Below are 8,722 nucleotides of genomic sequence, written 5' to 3' on the forward strand. Positions count from 1 at the left end.
TTACTATCTACAAAGCTCGACTTGTCGCAAAAAGGTTTTCGACAAGTTCAAGGTGTTGACTACAATGAGATTTTCTCAACTGTAGCGATGCTCAAGTCTGTCTGAATCATGTTAGCAATTGCCACATTTTATGAAATCTGGCAAATGGATGTCAAAACTGCATTCCTTAATGGTTTTCTTAAAGAAGAGTTGCATATGATGCAACCAGAAGGTTTTGTCAATCCTAAAGGTGCTAACAAAATGTGCAAACTCCAGCGATCCATTTATGGACTGGTGCAAGCATTTCAGAGTTGGAATATACGCTTTTATAAGTTGATCAAAGCATATAGTTTTATACGGACTTGCGGTGAAGCCTGTATTTACAATAAAGTGAGTGGGAGCACTACAAACTTTTTGATAAGTATATGAGTGACATATTGTTGATCAGAAATGATGTAGAATTTTTCTGGAAAGCATAAAGAAGTGTTTGAAAGGAGTTCTTTAAAATAAAGACCTCAGTAAAGCTACTTACATATTGCGCATCAAGATCTATTGAGATAGATCAAGACGCTTGATAAGATTTTCAATGAGTACACACCTTGATAAGATTTTGAAGTAGTTCAAAATGGAACAGTCAAGAAAGAGTTCTTGCCTGTGTTGCAAAGGTGTGAAATTGAGTAAGACTCAAATCCCGACCACGGCAGAAAATAGAAAGAGAATGAAAGTCATTCCCTATGCCTCAGTCATAGGTTCTATAAAAGTATGCCATGCTATGGACTAGACCTATTGTATACTCTGCCCTAGTTTGGCAAGGGATTACAATAGTGATCTAAGAGTAGATCACTGGACATTGGTCAAAATTATCCTTAGTGGAATAAGGATATGTTTCTCGATTATGGAGGTGACAAGAGGTTCGTCGTAAAGGGTTACGTCGATGCAAGTTTTGAAACTGATCCAGATGACTCTAAATCTCAATCTGGATACATATTGAAAGTGGGAGCAATTACCTAGAGTAGCTCCGTACAGAGCATTATAGACATAGAATATTTTGCAAAATACATATGACTCTGAATGTGACAGACCCGTTGACTAAACTTCTCTCACGAGCAAAACATGATCACACCTTAGTACTCTTTGGGTGTTATTCACATAGCGATGTGAACTAGATTATTAACTCTAGTAACCCCTTTGGGTGTTGGTCACATGACGATGTGAACTATGGATGTTAATCATATACACATATGAATATTGGTGTTAAATCACATGGCAATGTGAACTAGATTATTGACTCTAGTGCAAGTGGGAGACTGAAGGAAATATGCCCTAGAGGCAAAAAGTTATTATTTATTTCCTTAATTCATGATAAATGTTTATTATTCATGCTAGAATTGTATTAACGGGAAACATAATACATGTGTGAATACATAAACAAACATAGTGTCACTAGTATGCCTCTACTTGACTAGCTCGTTAATCAAAGATGGTTAAGTTTCCTAATCATAGACATGAGTTGTCATTTGATTACCGGGATCACATCATTAGGAGAATGATGTGATTGACTTGACCCATTCCGTTAGCTTAGCACTTGATCGTTTAGTATGTTGCTATTGCTTTCTTCATGACTTATACACGTTCCTATAACTATGAGATTATGCAACTCCCGTTTTCCGGAGGAACACTTTGTGTGCTACCAAACGTCACAACATAACTGGGTGATTATAAAGGTGCTCTATAGGTGTCTCCGAAGGTACTTGTTGGGTTGGCGTATTTCGAGATTAGGATTTGTCACTCCGATTGTCAAAGAGGTATCTCTGGGCCCACTCGGTAATGCACATCACTATAAGCCTTGCAAGCATTATAACTAATGAGTTAGTTGCAGGATGATGTATTACGGAACGAGTAAAGAGACTTGCCAGTAACGAGATTGAACTAGGTATTGAGATACCGACGATCGAATCTCGGGCAAGTAACATACCGATGACAAAGGGAACAACGTATGTTGTTATGTGGTTTGACCGATAAAGATCTTCGTAGAATATGTGGGAGCCAATATGAGCATCCAGGTTCCGCTATTGGTTATTGACCGGAGACGTGTCTCGGTCATGTCTACATTGTTCTCGAACCCGTAGGGTCCGCACGCTTAAAGTTCGATGACGGTCATATTATGAGTTTATGTGTTTTGATGTACTGAAGGTAGTTCGGAGTCCCAGATGAGATCGGGGACATGACGAGGAGTCTCGAAATGGTCGAGACGTAAAGATCGATATATTGGAGGACTATATTCGGACATCGGAAAGGTTCCGAGTGATTCGGGTATTTTTCGGAGTACCGGAGAGTTACGGGAATTCGCCGAGGAGTATATGGGCCTTATTGGGCTTTAGGGGAAAGAGAGAGGAGAGGTTGGGCGCCCCCCAAGGCCTAGTCCGAATTGGACTAGGGGAGGGGCTGCGCCCCCTCCTTCCTTCTCTTCTCTCTCCCTTTCCTTGACTCCTACTCCTACTACTTGGAAGGGGGGGGGATCCTACTCCCGGTGGGAGTAGGACTCCTCCTAGGGCGCACCATAGAGAGGGCCGACCCTCCCCCTCCTCCACTCCTTTATATACGGGGAGGGGGCACCCCTTGGAGACACAACAATTGATCATTGATCTCTTAGCCGTGTGCGGTGCCCCTCTCCACCATAGTCCTCCTCGATAATATTGTAGCAGTGCTTAGGCGAAGCCCTGCAACGGTAGAACATCATCATCATCACCACGATGTCATGCTGACGGAACTCTCCCTCGACACTCGGCTGGATCGGAGTTCGAGGGACGTCATCGAGCTGAACGTGTGCAAGAACTCGGAGGTGCCGTGCTTTCGGTGCTTGATCGGTCGGGCCGTGAAGACGTACGACTACATCAACCTTGTTGTGCTAACGCTTCCGCTTACGGTCTACGAGGGTACATAGACAACACTCTCCCCTCTCGTTGCTATGCATCACCATGATCTTGCGTGTGTGTAGGATTTTTTTTGAAATTACTACGTTCCCCAACAAATCTGCTCCGCTATCGCTACCCAGGATTGTAAGATTGGCATGGAGGCTTGGATTCCTCCCGCGGATGTGCTAGTAAAAGGCATATCTTGCAAATATGAAAACTTACCGGATTGGCTCGACGTTTTGCGCTGAGCCCACGATCTTCGGTTGTGGGCGGTGGAACCTCGTTGGCCTTGAAGAGCACCTTCCAGACGTCTTCATGCATCGTGCCGAAGAGCTCTCGCAGCGTCTGGTGTTCGGCCGGGTCGAACTCCCACAGATTGCAAATCCGTCTCTGACACGGAAGGATCCGACGGAGGAGCATAACTTGGACCATGTTGACGAGCTTGATTTTCTTACTTATCATATTTTGGACGCATGTCTGAAGTCCGGTCAGTTCTTCCGCTGAGCCCCGGGCTGCGCCCTTCTCTTGCCAGGAGGTGAGCCGCATGGGGACGCCGAATCGGAATTCAGGGGTCGCCGCCCAGTTGGCATCGCGCGGCTCGGTCATGTAGAACCATCCCGATTGTCACCCCTTTACAGTCTCCAAAAAGGAGCCTTCGGGCCAGGTGACATTGGGCATCTTGCCCACCATGGCACCTCCGCACTCCGCTTGTTGGCCACTCACCACCTTTGGATTCACATTGAAGGTCTTCAGCCATAGGCCGAAGTGGGGTGTGATGCGGAGAAAGGCCTCACACACGATGATAAACACCGAGATGTTGAGGATGGAGTTGGGGGCCAAATCATGGAAGTCCAGCCCGTAGTAGAACATTAGTCCACGGACGAATGGGTGGAGGGGGAATCCCAGCCCGCGGACGAAGTGGGAGAGGAATACTACCCTTTCCTAGGGTTTCGGGGTAGGGATGATCTGCCCTTCATCCGGAAGCCGATGCGTGATGTCTTTGGACAAATATCCGGCCTCCTGAAGCTTCTTGATGTCCTCCTTCTTAACGGAGGAGGCCATCCACTTGCCTCCCGCTCCGGACATGTTCGGAATGTTTTTGCGGAGAAGGTGAAAGCTTGGGTGTTGGAGCTCGAGAATGGATGAGCCGAGGAAGAAGAAGGCGTGTGTGAAAAAAGGGGAATCCTTGTCTCTTTATAAAGGCAGTAGGAATTATGCGCCTCCCCACTTGCCCTAGAAACTCGCTTATTCCCCAAGCGTCGTGCTAATGGCACGGTTGGGTTACCCACACCCGTATTGATGAGAATCCCATGATAAGGGGACACGATCTCTGCTTCGACAAGACGTGCCAATAAAACCGCCTCGCAAGATGTGTAGTAGCAGGTTGAGAAAACGGTTCGAATAATGACCGGGCCACGGCATGATGTCACGCTATGGAAAAGTTGTCAGCATATTAGACTCGTGGAATACTGTACTCTCCACGGTGGTATGCGGAGTTTGTTTTGCAGAGCCAGACATGATTCTTGTGTTCAAGATCTACTTTGGAGTATTCGGGAAAGGAACCCGCCTTGCAATGCCGAAGACAATCTACGCGCCGGACTCATCGTCATTGAAGCCTGGTTCAGGGGCTACTGAGGGAGTCCTGGATTAGGGGGTCCTCGGACAGCCGGACTATATGCTTATGCCGGACTGTTGGACTATGAAGATACAAGATTGAAGACTTCATCTCGTGTCCGGGTGGGACTCTCCTTTGCGTTGAAGGCAAGCTTGGCAATTTGGATATGTAGATTCCCTTCTCTGTAACCGACTCTGTGTAACCCCAGCCCCCTTCGATGTCTATATAAACTGGAGGGTTTAGTCCGTAGGGCAACAACAATAATCATAATCATAGGCTAGCTTCTAGGGTTTAGCCTCTATGATCTCGTGGTAGATCAACTCTTGTAATACTCATATCATCAAGATCAATCAAGCAGGAAGTAGGGTATTACCTCCATAGAGAGGGCCCGAACCTGGGTAAACATTGTGTCCCCCGCCTCCTGTTACCATTAGCCTTAGACACACAGTTCGGGGCCCCCTACCCGAGATCCGCCGGTTTTGACACCGACAGAAGTCTCCATCAACGTGGATGTACGATAGCACCACCTATTGGAACCACGCCAAAAATCTTCGTGTCTACATTGCGTTTGCTCCCTCCAACTCCTCCCCTTTACCTTCATGTGCAATGGTTTACATTCTGCTGCTATACTCTTAGAATTGCATGTGTAGGTTGATTGCTTGACTTGTGCTAAGTTGCTAAAATCTGCCAAGACTTAAAATTGGGAAACAGACATATTTTTATTTGGTCAAGTAGTCTAATCACCCCCCTCTAGACATACTTTCGATCCTACAAGTGGTATCAGAGCTTTGGTCTCTATTTGCCTTGATTTCCATAGCTTTGGTGATCATAGCCTTGGTTTCACAACCTAGGAGAGTATGGCGTCTAGCGAGGGAAATTACCACCGAAGATGTCCTTACTTTGATGGTACTAATTTTGCTAGTTGGAAGCATAAGATGAAAATGCATATTCTTGGACATAACCCCGCCATTTAGGCTATTGTGTGCATTGGTTTGCAAGGTGAATTATTCGATGGGAGAGAACCAAATCGTGAAGCAACTGCGGGAGAGTTAAAGATGCTGCAATACAACGCTCAAGCTTGCGATATCCTCTTCAATGGATTGTGACCCAAAGAATTCAACAAAATCGGCCGTCTTAAGAATGCAAAGGAAATTTGGGATACTTTGGTTGATATGCATGAAGGTACCGAGTCCGTCAAGGAATCCAAGTTGGATGTGCTTCAAAGTCAACTTAACAAGTTCAGAATGAAGGATGGTGAAGATGACACTGAAACGTACTCTAGGCATGCTCTCATCACAAATGAGATTGCCGGCTTAGGAAGTGAAGAGATGACTGACAGATTCATCATCAAGAAGATCCTAAGAGCCTTGGATGGAAAATATGATACCGTGTGCACATTGATCCAAATGATGTCCAATTACAAAGATCTCAAACCAGTGATTTACATTCCGCTGCTATACTCTTAGAATTGCATGTGTAGGTTGATTGCTTGACTTGTGCTAAGTTGCTAAAAGTTGCCAAGACTTAAAATTGGGAAAAGACTATATTTTTATTTGGTCAAGTAGTCTAATCACCCCCCTCTAGACATACTTTCGATCCTACACTCCCGTAATTGTGTTTTCGTTGCTCAAGAAAGAAAATCTTTTCCATGTGTTCCCCGACAAGCACGTGTTAACTTGTGTAAATAGAATAAGAGTTACTATATTATTTTATCTAGTTGAGCAAGAGCTTTGTGTTGATTATCTTTGCTTCTCTAACACTTGCATAATAACCATGCCACCGCTACAGTTATATTAAGTGTTTAGGTACAAGAAGCGGAAGGCTATCTAGGCATACTGATCGTAAGTGAACTAAAACCTTCTCATTATTTCAAGGACGATTAAGGTTTAAGCTTGTGGGAGTTAATGAGTGTATTTTTACGCTCATCACACCATTGTTTAAACCGATTTATTTCATAAAGTCTGAGATATTCCCTCCAATATTGCCACTAATGACTAATAAATGCAACAGATTTCAAAATCCTCTCTTTATTTTGTTTCCATAGGAAAAGGCTATATGTGGTGTAAACTAACCGTATACGTGGAACGAAGCAAAATGGGGATAGAAGAAATCAAGTGGGAGGCGCACCAGGACCAACAGTGTGCAAGACGACGTATGGTACGAGCGCACACACTCATACCATCGCTCATACCAGGTGCCCACAACACCATGGCGTCCACCCCCAACAACTTTTATAAAGGGATTTGTATCATATTCGCAAAGAGCAGAGGTTAGAACCTCCATCCTCGCACCAGAAGCCATTCACAAACCCTAGCCGCCACCATTTCACATCCCATCTCCATAGCCACCACCATCTTCACCATCGCAGCAATCCACCTCCAAGTTAGCCACCGTAATAAGCTTTCATGTTGATGTCTTCTTCCTGTGATCCGATGTGTTTGTAGGAGGGACCAATGGAGACTTTGAATGAACGTCATGTATGCATGAAAGAAAAATGCGTTGTATTGTCTCTTGTCTCTCTCTTTCTCTCCCTCTCGTTCTTCGCCGTTGCAGGTACCCGAGATCACATAGTTCGAGCCAAGAGGAGGTTAGGAGCAAGGAGGACATGGAACGGTATTCTGAACATCAGTGATAGAAAGGTTTAGTATGATAGCATGAAGCCAATCCTTGGGGATACATGAGGTGGTCATTAGACCCCAATGCCTTTGTCTGATTTTATTTTAATTATTGAGGTAATTCCGCATGACGGATGGGGCCTATGGTTGGACAACCGACTCTTGATGTAGGGCTCATTCCAGTCAAGACATAATCTGGACACCCCCCGCTTTGAGTCGTCACAAGCATATCTCAATGGGTGTCTTCCATATAACAAATTAAGATCATGATGATCCTAATCACAAACATATGGTTGTAAGAATCAAGTCCTCATACTCATGCCTGTTTTTATTATAAGTGTTAAGGTAACAATAGTGATTACGATCCGGTCTAAAAACTGGATATTAATACTCTCGCAAAAGTTTGGTAGAAACCCTTGTCACAAGTTCACGTCTTCTCGTGGGTTCGATAACTCAGGGTCACTCCTTGAGGAAAGAGGCTGCGAACATTTCTACTATTTCTTACCGGAACACCAAAGGGACTCATGAATTCAATTGTGGTGAAGCTTCGTGGTGGGGTTGGGAGCCTTCAGTTAAGTTGCGAGATTGCCCTAACCTTGTTTGTAAATGTTTTGGTTGCCGCCTTAAAGGGCATCACTAGTGGATTCACGACACCTTGCATCATGCAAGGGCGTGAGAAGAATAAGATGAGCCATTGTGACGTTTGCGGTGCCTCGTGCCTCCACATCCGATGGAGACATACCTTCCCCAGAGAAGGGAACTTCGGAAACACATACTCGTCTCCACTTGCGGTTACTACTATCCTTATCTTACTTTGTGCAAGCTTATATTATGTTGCTTACATTCGTCCTTATACTTGTTGTTGAGCTTGTAATATAGGTTATCCACCTAGTTGCATATCTAGACAATCTATTTTCTTGTTGAACCTAAATTTGGAAGGGAAGTTAATAATTGTTAATCGCCTATTCACCCCCTCTATTAGACCATACCGTTCCTTTCAAGTGGCTACAACGCTGCTGCGACAATAGCCAGACCGCTTCGGTGATGTTGCGAGGACATGCTTTGACGACCATGGTGTGCTTTGATGGTTGCGATGCTACGACGACAACCTGTCTGCCTCAATGATGTTGCGATGACACGTGCTTCGAACGATCACGACCATGTAGCGGCATCGTGCTTCGACGACAACAGTGATGCTCCGACGAAGGCCCAGCCGCTTCAAAGTTGTTGCGGCGACGTGCTTCCTAGCCATGGCAATGCTGTGATGATGGCACAAATGGTTCGACGACGCCTGCGGCGGTGTAAAGGACGCTACTCTAAGCATTGCTATGTCAGAGTAACCATTTGAGGGGGGGGGGGCGCAAGCAACCATGACTCCATGATCTTCCTAGTAGAAAATCCAACAAACACTTACAATCAACGTCAAGAGTACGGTGTTGGAATTCTCATTTTGTGCTTGCCATGTGCTTCCGCGTGAGATTATTTGTGATAGCACATACATGTGTAGCTATGTGGCTAAGCAGTAAGCACCATGTGTGAAGTCAGTGGCGGAGCTATGTGTAGTGCTGAGGGGGCCGCTGCCCCGAGCACTTGCACAA

The sequence above is a fragment of the Triticum dicoccoides genome, chromosome 7B (assembly GCF_002162155.2).
Source record: "Triticum dicoccoides isolate Atlit2015 ecotype Zavitan chromosome 7B, WEW_v2.0, whole genome shotgun sequence".
In the NCBI taxonomy this organism is placed as follows: Eukaryota; Viridiplantae; Streptophyta; class Magnoliopsida; order Poales; family Poaceae; genus Triticum; species Triticum dicoccoides.